This window comes from Muntiacus reevesi, chromosome X, assembly GCF_963930625.1.
Source record: "Muntiacus reevesi chromosome X, mMunRee1.1, whole genome shotgun sequence".
NCBI classification, from domain to species: domain Eukaryota; kingdom Metazoa; phylum Chordata; class Mammalia; order Artiodactyla; family Cervidae; genus Muntiacus; species Muntiacus reevesi.
Genome location: NC_089271.1, coordinates 119,610,733 through 119,624,817, shown reverse-complemented (window position 1 = coordinate 119,624,817; position 14,085 = coordinate 119,610,733).

The following is a 14,085-nucleotide window of genomic DNA, read 5'->3' as shown; positions in this document are numbered from 1 at the left end:
GGAGGAAGTTGGTGCATTCTGTGGAATCCAGCAGTGTTATACCAACAAGACCCAAGAAGCCCTCAGCAACGCTGGATGGTCTGCGCTTGAGTTTCATAAAGATTGATCTGACAGAGAAGGTATCATGTAAGTTTTCATATGATGGTTTTTACACAGGAGTATTCTTTTAAGCTTTTTTTTTCCTTGTATGAAATTTATTTTCTCTGAAATGTAATTTCTGAAAGAAATATGAGCATGAAATAATCCCAAATAAATACTGAATAGAGGCTGGATATTAAAGCAAACCCCCTCTACCTGCTCTCTGTGTGGCAATTCACTCTTCTGCAAGTAATGTTTGGAAAAAGATTCATTTCTACAGGGCTAAGCTTTGCTTAAAATAGGATTCTGTGTATCAATGAAGACATTGAAGTATAGCATAAATTACAACCATCTTGAAATGCCCACAGGGAATTCATGTACTATTCCCTACTTATGTCATAATTAAAAGGAAAAGCCACACTTGGCCAAATTTCTGGCCCATCCAGCCCAGAATTTGTACAGGGGGACTCAGAGACATTTTGGCAGTAGGAGTGGAAAGGGTGTGGTGGTTCTCATTAATGACAGCCTCAAAGATTACGTACATTTCACAAGATTCTCTTCCCAAGCTATTTTGGTTTTATCTTCTACCAACATAGTCTAAATCCTTCTTGGAATCTCTTTTCAGCTCAACGTGTACTGTTGCTTTAGGTGGTGAGTTCCCTAGGTTTTTCTGCCTACTGTGTAAAGTCTCACTTCCTTTTGTTTGTCTTGGATTTGACTCTTTCGACTTTTAAGGTCTATTCCGAGCTCCAGCCAGTGAATGGTTCTGATCACTATTTACTCTGTACATACCCTTTATGGTGTTTTCATAACGCGGATACGAGTGTGACCTACCTTATAGGGGTAATAGGTATTGAAAGATTCAATACACGTCAAGTGCTTAGACCTGTGCCAGGCACAGAGTGAGTACTAAATTAGCACTAATTATTAGTGAACTTTGGCCATTGCCTCTATCTTCACTTTCCTGGGTTAAAGAATCCTAACACTGAGGCTGTCTCAGAACAGCACCTTCTCACTCCATTCTTGAGGTACATTTTCCCTTTCATAAATTAAAACCCCCAGAATTAAACATTCTGTTCCAGACATGGCTGTATGAGGTTTAATTGTTTTTTCAAAAATAGGATAGTATGGTATTCTGTTTCTAGTCTGTTTTCTTTCTTTTTTTTTTTTTCATGGTGTTTCCTATTTTATTTTATTTTTTTTTTTTAATTTTATTTTATTAGTTGGAGGCCAATTACTTCACAACATTTCAGTGGGTTTTGTCATACATTGACACGAATCAGCCATTGAGTTACTCTGTTTTCTATTGACATACAGCATCTTGTTGACCTTACCAGCCAAAATGGCACAGTCAGCTGAAATTGTTCTAGAAATATCTACAACTCCTAAGTCTCTTTCCAGAGCCATAAGTAACAACAGATCTTATTATAGGTATTGTATAGTAGGATTTTTTTAAATAAATGTTTTACCTTGCTGAGGTAATGTATTGTACCTTTGCCCTACTTCCTCAATTTTGAGAGGTTTGCTTGCAATTTATCCTGTGCCAGCTTACCACTTCACTACTGAGAAGAGCTTAGTGCCAGCTACAAACACAGCAACACCACTGTGTATACCTTATTTTACACGACTTATAACATTTAAGTAAGGCAGGGACCATGGGAATCTTAATGCTGACACCTCTCTATCCAGAGAAGCACCCACTTTTTCCGATTTTCCATTTCATTCTGTAAGTTAGTTCACCTTTCATAGCAAAATGTTTCCCCAAGTCCCATAACAACTCATTTAAGAGCAACAAAAATGTCAACAGTATGGAAGCTTGTCAAAAGCTTTTTTAAAAGTCTATGTAAACTCTATCTCCTGGTTTCTCTTTGTCAATATGTTATTTACTAATAGATCAGTCAGACATGATTTTCTCTCACAGAAACCCTGCTGTTTTTCTTCCAAAAGGTCATGCTTGACTGTGACTCTAGATTTATTATTTGGCTATAAAACAATGACTCAGAGATTACCAGATTTCGCTTTTTAAGAAACTTTTTAAATATAATCATTAAATGTCAGTGCTGGAAGGAACCTTAGAGATGGACCAATTCTCTCCATTTTACAACGAGGAAATTGAGGCCTGAAAAGCCTCCTGCCAAACTAATTTTTCATTTATTAGTCTTTTAACAATTTGAATAAAATGCTTATTCTAGATTGTGTTAAAATATTTGGGCATATATTTTCTCTGATGTCTCAAATGGAATGCATTTTTCTTATCAGGGAATATACAATAAATATAATTTATAGAAACAAAATGTTCTCAAGAACTCTAATATTTTTAAGAGAAGCTTAATGTCTAATATTTAACCGTTGGCATTTCCTTTAGCTCACAGATTTGCTTTTAATTGCATTATTCCTATTAAGAATTCTACTCCCCAAACATACCTTCTTTCTTGTTATAGTTAAAATCACTTTGGATAGCTTATATTGTGTTACTGTGTGCCAGGGCTTCCTTCCCAGGTGGAGTTAGTGGTAAAGAACTCGCCTGCCAATGTAGGAGACATAAGAGACAAGGGTTCGATCCCTGGGTCGGGAAGATACCCTGGAGAAGGAAATGGCAACCCACTCCTGTATTCTTGCCTGGAAACACCATGGACAGACAGAGCCTGGTGGGCTACAGTCCATGGGCTTGCAAAGAGTTGGACATGACTGAAAGCAACTAAGCACTAGTACTAGGCATTGTTCTAAGCATATCACATAGATCTTCATTTAAAGTTCAAAGGTAGACAACAGGAATCCACAGTGCTCGAAGACAAGAAGTGGATATGTTTGGGCTGGAGGAGGTAATGACTGGATGAGGGCATCAAGAAGACTTCTGGGGTGTAAGCAGTGTTCTGTTTCTTGATTGGGGTGACATACAGGAATGTGCTAACTTTGTGAAATTCACTGAGCTGTTTGGCACATGATCTGTGTAACTTTCTGTATGTATGGCATACTTCAATAAAATTTAAAGGAAAAACTAACATACATTATGGACCTTAAGTCAACTCGATTAGATAGGTATTATTATTATTACCCACATTTGACAGATGAGGAAACTGAAATACAGAGAACTAAAGAACTTACAGAAGATCACAGAGCTAGTGTGTAAACAAGACTGGGATTTGAACTTAAGTAGTCTGACTCCACTGGAGAAGGCAATGGCACCCCACTCCAGTACTCTTGCCTGGAAAATCCCATGGACAGAGGAGCCTGGTAGGCTGCAGTTCATGAGGTCGCTAAGAGTCGGACACAACTGAGCGACTTCTACTTTCACTTTTCACTTTCATGCACTGGAGAAGGAAATGACAACCCACTCCAGTGTTCTTGCCTGGAGAATCCCAGGGATGGGGGAGTCTGGTGGGCTGCCATGTATGGGGTCGCACAGAGTCGGACACGACTGAAATAACTTAGCAGCAGCAGCAGCAGTCTGACTCCACAGTCCATGTTCTTACTTAGTACACTATATACCACTTTCCTGGATTGATTTTTTTTTCAATAGCAAAGTTATTTGCTTTCTAATATTATAATGACTTTGTATTTGACCATAACTGCATTTTATTTTATTATAGTAACTTTTGTATTTTCCCTCATCATACATCACCACCTCTTGTTTCAACAACATACATGCACGTGCACACACATATACACAGGAAAATGCTTTAATGACATAATATCCCTGCTCTTGCCATTTGTTTTTGTGCCTTTCTATGTCCCTCAGAAATATCCATGGTGAATTTCTCCATGAAACTGAAGTATATAAACCCCTACCTGAAATTCTAAGAACATTCTCAATGTAGGGGGAACAAAACACCTCCCAAATCCTCACAACTAATCTCTAAGAGCAGAAATCACACTGCAGTTTTCTGTTTTAACCTAAACATTTTAGGGATTCCAAAAAAAAAATCACAAAAGGAAGAAAAACATCTTAGGCACTCAGGATTCCAACTGACTCTACCTCTGATTGCTATGTAACCTCTGGGCAAGTCAAAAGACTTTCATAAAGAAGCAGAAGATTTTCAAAGATTCACAAGGGTTGCTGAAGAGTACTGGAGGCCCAGGGGAAGGGGCAAATGTACAGGAGGAAGGAACTACCACTATTTGTGCAAGTGTCAGTTCTGTATTGGATCACATTAGAGAAGTTTATGTTCATTAGCTCAGTTAATCCTTATCATCACCATTTGTAAGAGGCATTCATAATCCCCATTTTGTAGATGAGGAAAATGAGGCTCAGACAAGTTCACACCATTAATAAACTCTGTCTGGCTCCAAAGCTCATGTTTTTCCATTCCATTCCATTACCTTTCAAAAAGCTGATGTCCCTTTGCCTGTTCTCAAGTAAAACTATCAAAGAAAGAGAGAAGAAAATGGTGTGAGTAAATATATGACATATTTTTCTTTTAAAAAGCGCTTACTAAGAGAATGCTCTTACTCTTTATACACAACACAAAACTGCTTTTTGAAGGATGAGAAAGGTGTTTGGAACAATAATACTGATCAGTTAATTCCACTCATCACATTAAATCACACTTTTTCTTCAGTCTCTTTCCTTGGAGAGCACTGAAGAAAAAAATTAGTTCAAAAATGTTATGGATCTTATTAGTTTTTAAACAAAAATTCTCACTATAAATACTGTGTTCAAACAATAGTACAAATGAGAGTAAATTAAATAAATTCAAACTTATAAATCTATACTGTCCATGAGGTATTCACGAGTCATAATATTTTTCAATATTCCATATATAGGTAATAAAGCACTCTACCCTTTGTTCCTTATGATCAGTAAAAGCAGAGTGGTTACAAGCATGAATTCTTTTTTTATATGTTTTTATTTATTTTTTAATTCGAGGAAGATTACAGTGTTGTGTTGCTTTCTGCTATACAACAATGCAGATGCTATACAACAATGCAAATGTGTAATCATAATTACACATATATCAGCTCCCTCTTGAACCTCCCTCCCCTCAACCCATCCCACCTCTCAAGGTCATCACAGAGCACCAGGCTGGACTCCCTGTGTGATATAGCAACTTCTCACCAGCTATCTATTTTACTTTTGATAGTGTATGCATGTCAATACAAGCATGAATTCTCATGTCACACTCCCTGGGTTCAAATTCTGGCTCCACTTCTTAATAACTATATGACCTTTGCTTGTAGGGTTGTCAGATTTAGCAAATAAAAATGCTGGACAGTCAGTCAAATCTGAATTTCAGAAAACAATATTTGAAAAGTATATGTCTCATGTAGAATTATTCATCACTTATTAAAAATTAAATTCAATAGGGCATCCTGTAATTTATCTGACAACCCTACCTTGGATGAGTTACCTAATCTCTCTGTGCCTCAGTTTCATCAACTGTAAAATGGGAACGATATTATGATAGTAGTACCTAGCTCATGGACTGTGGTGAGGATAAATGTTAATTGCAACCATGCCTGACACAGAGTAAGCACTATATAAATAATAGATTTGACTCCTCTATTTACATTAATATGAGTTTGACTTGAGCTTCTTGCTTTTAAAAGGACAACGAAAGAACTACTTTATACATAATTTACTATGTGCAGAACCAAAGTAGAAGAGTGATCCTGAAGTATATTGTTATGCATACTCACACTGAATACCTTACTCTTTTCTTAACTAGGAAACATATTCAATAAATAGCCCAGCATTTTACAAACCAGACACGGTTTCTTCTGTTATTGTTCATACTAATGACCTTTCCATACAGCAGTAACCTTTTATGTTTCGAGAGTCTGGTAAAAAAAGAAAAAATAATCTCTTTTTAGCATATGTTTCATGAACTAAATCCATCCTTCACAACATACTAAGCACGCATTTCTCCATATTTGCATAGAAGGATTCTGTATACTGTTGATGCAAAAGTTACTTTAAAATTTAAGAGCTGGTATATTTCAGTTTCTTGTAACACCTGAGAAAAACCCAAACACATAATAAAATGCATTGTACAAAACATTTAAAATGTAATCTATTTGTATCTGCTTTCATGATCTCAGATTGTAAATGTCTACCACTATTTTCACAATTTATATGAAAAGCATGATTTATCTGTGTTAATTTCAAGTTGGCATTTGGCCACTTGAATGCTTACCTTCACATATGGTAAACTATAGGGATGTGTGAAGTTTCATAAAAGGTCAATAGCACAGAAAAAAATGGAAGAACCAGAATGGTATGAATGATTCTGAAAAACTGAAGAAATATTAACTAAAGTTGCTGTGCACTTTCACAGCAGGCAAACATCATGATTTTGCCAGTAATCTGTGCTTTAGATTGCAATAAATTGTTCCTGTTTTTCTTTTCATTGTAGAAGACACTAACTTGGCTTCATGAAACCAGGCATGCATGTCATCTCCCACCTCATTTTCTTTTGAGTGTAGGAGGGGAAATATAATACAAACTGTTCTGGCGCACAATAATCTATTTTACAGTTGCATGCAAGAAAACCATCCCCCAAAAGTTGGCAACATAGCATTCAGATCTCTTCACATCATTTCTGTCCTTTGCTCATTCCTTTCTTTATTGTCACTATCATGCATTCAAAGGGCAATCTATGTATGCAGGGACACAGCACAAATATTTAGCAATATCATCTTATGGACATGAGATTAACAATCATTACTTTGAAGAAAAGTGTATAGTTTTTTCAGATAGATATTATGTCAGTAGGCATGACAGCATTTGACTGGACCAAAACATAGAATAATTATTCAAGAAGTGATTTTCTAAATAGGAAGTGAATGGTCCCAACTTGATTTCTATTTTTTATACCCTGTATTGACTTCTTGCCATGAGGTTACAAAGCATTTCTCTTTGCAATTCTCAGATGTGTATCTGCAATCTGACCTCTTTTTATTTTCAACAGCCTTCTAGACATCTCCACTTAGACGTCATACAGGCACCTCAAATTCAGTGTCCCCAAACTAAAATCTTTATCTTTCCTTTAAACCTGGTCCTCCTGCTGGGTGCCCTGGCATATACATTTACCCATTTCCCTAAGCTTGGTGTATCGGGCATTTTATTTTATTATTATTTTATATAAATTTATTTTAATTGGAGGCTAATTACAATATTGTATTGATTTTGTCATACATTGACATGAATGCCATGGATTTACATGTGTTCCCCATCCTGAACCCCCTCTCACCTCCCTCCCCATCCCATCCCTCTGGGTCATCTCAGTGCACCAGCCCTGAGCACCCTGTCTCATGCATCAAACCTGGACTGGCGATTCATTTCACATATGAAAATATACATGTTTCAATGCCATTCTCCCAAATCATCCCACCCTCGCCCTCTCCCACAGAGTCCAAAAGACTGTTCTATACATCTGTGTCTCTTTTGCTGTCTCGCATACAGGGTTATTGTTACCATTGTTCTAAATTCCATATATATGCATTAGTATACTGTATTGGTGTTTTTCTCTCTGGCTTACTTCACTCTGTAAAATAGGCTCCAGTTTCATCCACCTCATTAGAACTGATTCAAATGCATTCTTTTTAATGGCTGAGTAATATTCCATTGTGTATATGTACCACAGCTTTCTTATCCATTTGTCTGCTGATGGGCATCTAGGTTGCTTCCATGTCCTGGCTATTATAAACAGTGCTGCGACGAACATTGGGGTACACGTGTCCCTTTCAATTCTGGTTTCCTCGATGTGTATGCCCAGCAGTGGGATTGCTAGGGTGGATGGCAGTTCTATTTCCAGATTTTTAAGGAATCTCCACACTGTTCTCTATAGTGGCTGTACTAGTTTGCATTCCCACCAACAGTGTAAGAGGGTTCCCTTTTCTCCGCACCCTTTCCAGCATTTATTGCTTGTGGACTTTTGGATAGGAGACATTCTGACTGGCGTGAAATTGTATCTCATTGTGGTTTTGATTTGCATTTCTTTGATAATGAGTGATGTTGAGCATCTTTTCATGTGTTTGCTAGCCATCTGTATGTCTTCTTTGGAGAAATGTCTGTTTAGTTCTTTGGCCATTTTTTGGTTGGGTCATTTATTTTTGTGGAATTGAGCTGCAGGATTTGCTTGTATATTTTTGAGATTAATCCTTTGTCAGTTGCTTCATTTGCTATTATTTTCTCTCGTTCTGAAGGCTGTCTTTTCACCTTGCTTATAGTTTCCTTTGTTGTGCAAAAGCTTTTAATTTTAATTAGGTTCCATTTGTTTACTTTTGCTTTTATTTCCATTATTCTGGGAGGTGGGTCATAGAGGATCCTGCTGTGATTTATGTCAGAGAGTGTTTTGCCTATGTTCTCCTCTAGGAGTTTTATAGTTTCTGGTCTTACATTTAGATCTTTAATCCAGTTTGAGTTTATTTTTGTGTAAGGTGTTAGAAAGTGTTCTAGTTTCATTCTTTTACAAGTAGTTGACCAGTTTTCCCAGCACCACTTGTTAAAGAGATTATCTTTTTTCCATTGTATATTCTTGCCTCCTTTGTCGAAGATAAGGTGTCCATAGGTACGTGGATTTATCTCTGGGCTTTCTATTTTGTTCCATTGATCTATATTTCTGTCTTTGTGCCAGTACCATACTGTCTTGATGACTGTGGTTTCGTAGTAGAGACTGAAGTCAGGTAGGTTTATTCCTCCAGTTCCATTCTTCTTGCTCAAGATCACTTTGGCTAATCAAGGTTTTTTTATTTCCATACAAATTGTGAAATTATTTGTTCTAGTTCTGTGAAGTTCTGTAGCTTAATAGGGACTGCATTGAATCTATAGATTGCTTTGGGTAGTATACTCATTTTCACTATATTGATTTTTCTGATCCATGAACACGGTATATTTCTCCATTTATTTGTGTCCTCTTTGATTTCTTTCACCAGTGTCTTATAGTCTTCTATATATAGGTCTTTTGTTTCTTTAGGTAGATATATTCCTAAGTATTTTATTGTTTTCATTGCAATGGTGAATGGAATTGTTTTCTTAATTTCTCTTTCTGTTTTCTCACTGTTAGTGTTAGGAATGCAAGGGATTTCTGTGTGTTGATTTTATATCCTGCAACTTTACTATATTCATTGATTAGCTCTAGTATTTTTCTGGTGGAGTCTTTAGGGTTTTCTATGTAGAAGATCATGTCATCTGCAAACAGTGAGAGTTTTACTTCTTCTTTTCCAATCTGGATTCGCTTTATTTCTTTTTCTGCTCTGACTGCTGTGGCCAAAACTTCCAAGACTATGCTGAATAGTAGTGGTGAGAGTGGGCACCTTTGCCTTGTTCCTGACTTTAAGGGAAATGCTTTCAATTTTTCACCATTGAGGATAATGTTTGCTGTGGGTTTGTCATATATAGCTTTTATTATGTTGAGGTATGTTCTTTCTATTCCTGCTTTCTGGAGGGATTTTTATCATAAATGGATGTTGAATTTTGTCAAAGGCTTTCTCTACATCTGTTGAGATAATCATATGGTTTTTATTTTTCAATTTGTTAATGTGGTGTATTACATTGATTGATTTGCAGACATTGAAGAATCCTTGCATCCCTGGGATAAAGCCCACTTGGTCATGATGTATGATCTTTTTAATATGTTGTTGGATTCTGTTTGCTAGAATTTTGTTAAGGATTTTTGCATCTATGTTCATCAGTGATATTGGCCTGTAGTTTTCTTTTGTCTCTGGCATTTTAAAATTCTCCCCCTGGTCTTGTCTACATCCAATCAACCGAATGCTGTTGGTTTCACCTCCAAATTGCTACTGGAATCTATCCCCTCCTCTTCACTCTCACAGCCATTAATTTAGTTCAATCCTTCTCCTGTACTTTTACAATGGCTTCCTAATAGACTTATAATAGGTCCCTCTGCTTCCAGTGTCTCCTATATCCAGTTTATCCTATATATACTAAATAGAGCATGGTTTTTTTTTTTTTTTTTTTTTTGAAAATACAAATCTGGAGCAAATTCCCCTCTTCCCTGAAACCACTTGGTGCTCCTAGGAGCCTATGGGATCAAGTTCAAAGTTTTTGGCATGGCAGATGAGGCTTACAGTCTGCCCCTCACTCCTCCTCCCAACCTCATTGCTGGGATGTCTCATGTAACAGGCCTCTGCCTGTTAAACCAAACTACCAGATCGTCCTCAAAGAGAGCTTGTAATTCCTCTGAGCTAGTGGTTTATAACCAAGAGGACATATCATAATCTTAGCTTGGGAGTGTTGTTTTTTTTAAATAAAATACAAATACCCTTTCTTCATCCCAAACCTACAAAATCAAAATCTGTACAAACAGAGCCCAGTATCTGTAATGTAACTAGGTCACCAGGTGATGGGAATACACACGCCTCACTCAGGCATTTGTTCATACTGTTCCTTCTATCTGGAATGCTCTTTCTTCTCCAGTCCCTTTCCCTATTTCTCTACATAGCTACCTCCTATCCATTTTTCAAGGCATAGTGCAAGTATCACCTTTTTTGAGAAGTCTTCCCGGATCTACACAAATTAAATGAATTGCTCTCTGGTGCCTGTTGCTGTAATCTTTTTTAAATTAATTGCTACTATCATTCTGTATCACTTTGAGTGCTCCTTGGTTTTTTACATTTAAGTATTTTATACACTTTTTAAAGGTTACTGAGTGTTCCTTGTTTTTTGTGTGCACGTGTGTGGTATTTCTTGAAAGAAAGCAAACTCTGCATTTCTTTCTACTCCAAGCACTTAGCACAGTTACTGGCATTGTGCTCAAGAAGTATGTGAGAAAGCAAAGAAGGGAAGAGAAGAGAAAGGAAAAAGGGAAAGATGGTGTAGCCTAGACTAGCTCTGGGGCCCAAGTGAAAGTATATAAAAAAAATTTCCATCTTCCATTTCTCAGCGAAAATCCCCTGTTGCAGTCTATAGTTGGACTCTTGTAATGCGCCTCGTGGTGGAACATAGTAAATTCTAACTAATCTTAAAATATCGATTTGGTACAGAAAAACAAATGAGTAGAGTGGGAGCTTTGCTTGTCTACAATGTTGAGTTTCTGCCCCAGAAATTACTGGTAGTCCTTGATAACGGTCCTGTAAAGACTGCCTGCTATTCTCCAGTTCTGTTCATGATCTCTGAGTACAGAAGCAATAAAACCATGGCAGCTTCTACCACAGGTTGACAGAACCTCAGTGAGCAAGTTGAAGGGTAATTTTTACACAGCTGCCTTTCTTAGAGGTCCTGGTGACAACTTCCTTTTCCTCAGCATGAGCTGATGGCATAGTCACTTCCTATTCGGTCTCAACTGCCAGGTTTTTTTTTTTTCTGTTTTTAACTGCCACCTTTGACTAGAACTGTTTTCTCAAGAAACCTACAAATTAAAGAACAAGTGGTCAATTCAATACATTTCAAAAAAAGTTAATTCCAAGGGGGAAAGTATCACCCAAATTGGTTGTCTAGCATCGTTTCATGGTAACCCATGAATGGTTCTCCTGTGACTAAAATATGCACTCTGGAGAGTACAAAGAAGTTACCTGACTTCATTACAAAGAGCCTAGTCTCCCAAAGAATCTCTTCTAAGAAACTCCCCAGTCTCCTCATGTACCCTATAGCAATACAAAAATACAATTATAGGATGAATGGTACAACAAGCAGTAGTCTGGCATCATTGAGGAGACCGTAAGTGAAGGGTGGCAAACTTCTGAGGCCTTTCACCTTGGTCCAAGGCCTCTGATGATCAACAGTGAGACTGTGTTGAGTTAGGCATGCAGCAAAACTGGAACCAGGAAGGTATTTCTTATCCTTCTATCTTTCGACTTCTATCTCTACATGTGAATAAAATTGTTCGGGTCACGTCTACCTCTCAGTTTTGGAACCAGTTGGTAAAGGCAAGAAATAATGAGCTCAATTCTTTTCATATCTAAATGCAAATATTTCAAAGCATATATGTAAAGAAATGTTCTAAGCAGGAAACCGCTTAAAAGCATCTGCTTCCACCCACCTCCTCTGTTGCTCTACTCCCCTCAGTAGCATCAGGAAGTAAAGCTAGCAAGAAAAGTCAGCTGTGCTGTTACTATGGCAGAGTACTGTGTGAGCCCCCAAAGGTGCAAGGTTATTCAGGAGAATTAAGCAATTACACAGGTTTAATTCCCCTTGACCAAGAATTGATTCAGTATGTTTTTCATTGGGATGCTTTGCTGGAACAATAGCGAGGTTACAACATCTGCAAGAACTATTATTATTTTGTGGTTTCCAATTTGATACCCACAGAGAGTAAAGAGGGTTATGGTATCACGTACACTTTTAGAAAAAAAAAAAAGAAAAAGAACCAGTGAATGGTATATTTCCAAATATTAACAGAGTCTAGTAGCTTACATCAAAATATTCCTATCACTGGATGGCGAGGTTCTAGAATTACCCAGATAATTTCCTGTAGTTTCAAATACTCAGATAATTGAAAGAAATTCAGATACTTGTATCAACTTCTCTTACACTTCAGACACTAATGAACTTTATCCATTTTAATGTAGTCATTAGTCTCAAAATGTGATAGTCCACAATGTGAAACCCTGCCTTTAAATTTGATAAAGTGGTGTAAGAGGTCAAATTTATCTCAATGAGGTAATATATTTGAAGGCTTCCAGGTAATGCCTTGTACATTATAACATGACCCATGATAAAATTTTTTTTTTTTTTTTTTTAATATTATTTTATTAGTTGGAGGCCAATCACTTTACAACATTTCAGTGGGTTTTGTCATACATTGGCATGAATCAGCCATATAGTTACACGTATTCCCCATCCCGATCCCCCCTCCCACCTCCCTCCCCACCCGACTCCTCAGGGTCCTCCCAGTGCACCAGGCCCGAGCACCTGACTCATGTATCCCACCTGGGCTGGTGGTCCGTTTCACCATAGATAGTATACATGCTGTTCTTTCAAAACATCCCACCCTCACGTTCTCCCCCAGAGTTCAAAAGTCTGTTCTGTACTTCTGTGTCTCTTTTTCTGTTTTGCATATAGGGTTATCGCCACCATCTATCTAAATTCCGTATATATGTGTTAGTATACTGTAATGTTCTTTATCTTTCTGGCTTACTTCACTCTGTATAATGGGCTCCAGTTTCATCCATCTCATTAGAACTGATTCAAATGAATTCTTTTTAACGGCTGAGTAATATTCCATGGTGTATATGTACCACAGCTTCCTTATCCATTCATCTGTTGATGGGCATCTGGGTTGCTTCCATGTCCTGGCTATTATAAACAGTGCTGCGATGAACATTGGGGTGCACGTGTCTCTTTCAGATCTGGATTCCTCAGTGTGTATGCCTAGAAGTGGTATTGCTGGGTCATATGGCAGTACTATTTCCAGTTTTTTAAGGAATCTCCACACTGTTTTCCATAGTGGCTGTACTAGTTTGCATTCCCACCAACAGTGTAAGAGGGTTCCCTTTTCTAGAACACTTTCTAACACCATACACAAAAATAAACTCAAAATGGATTAAAGATCTAAATGTAAGACCAGAAACTATAAAACTCCTAGAGGAGAACATAGGCAAAACACTCTCCGACATAAATCACAGCAAGATCTTCTATGACCCACCTCCCAGAATATTGGAAATAAAAGCAAAAATAAACAAATGGGACCTAATGAAAATTAAAAGCTTTTGCACAACAAAGGAAACTATAAGTAAGGTGAAAAGACAGCCCTCAGAGTGGGAGAAAATAATAACAAATGAGGAAACAGACAAAGGATTAATCTCAAAAATATACAAGCAACTCCTGAAGCTCAATTCCAGAAAAATAAACGACCCAATCAAAAAATGGGCCAAAGAACTAAACAGACATTTCTCCAAAGAAGACATACAGATGGCTAACAAACACATGAAAAGATGCTCAACATGATAAAATTTTTAAAACACAAATCATTAAATTTTTCCTAAAGTTACTTTCTGTTCAATAGTAGTTTTCACTAAGTAGTAGTCACTCGTTTCTGGCAGATGATCTATAGTTTATACAAAGGTAGTTTAAAAATACTGCTTTGTTTCCAGTACTCCCTTGATGTG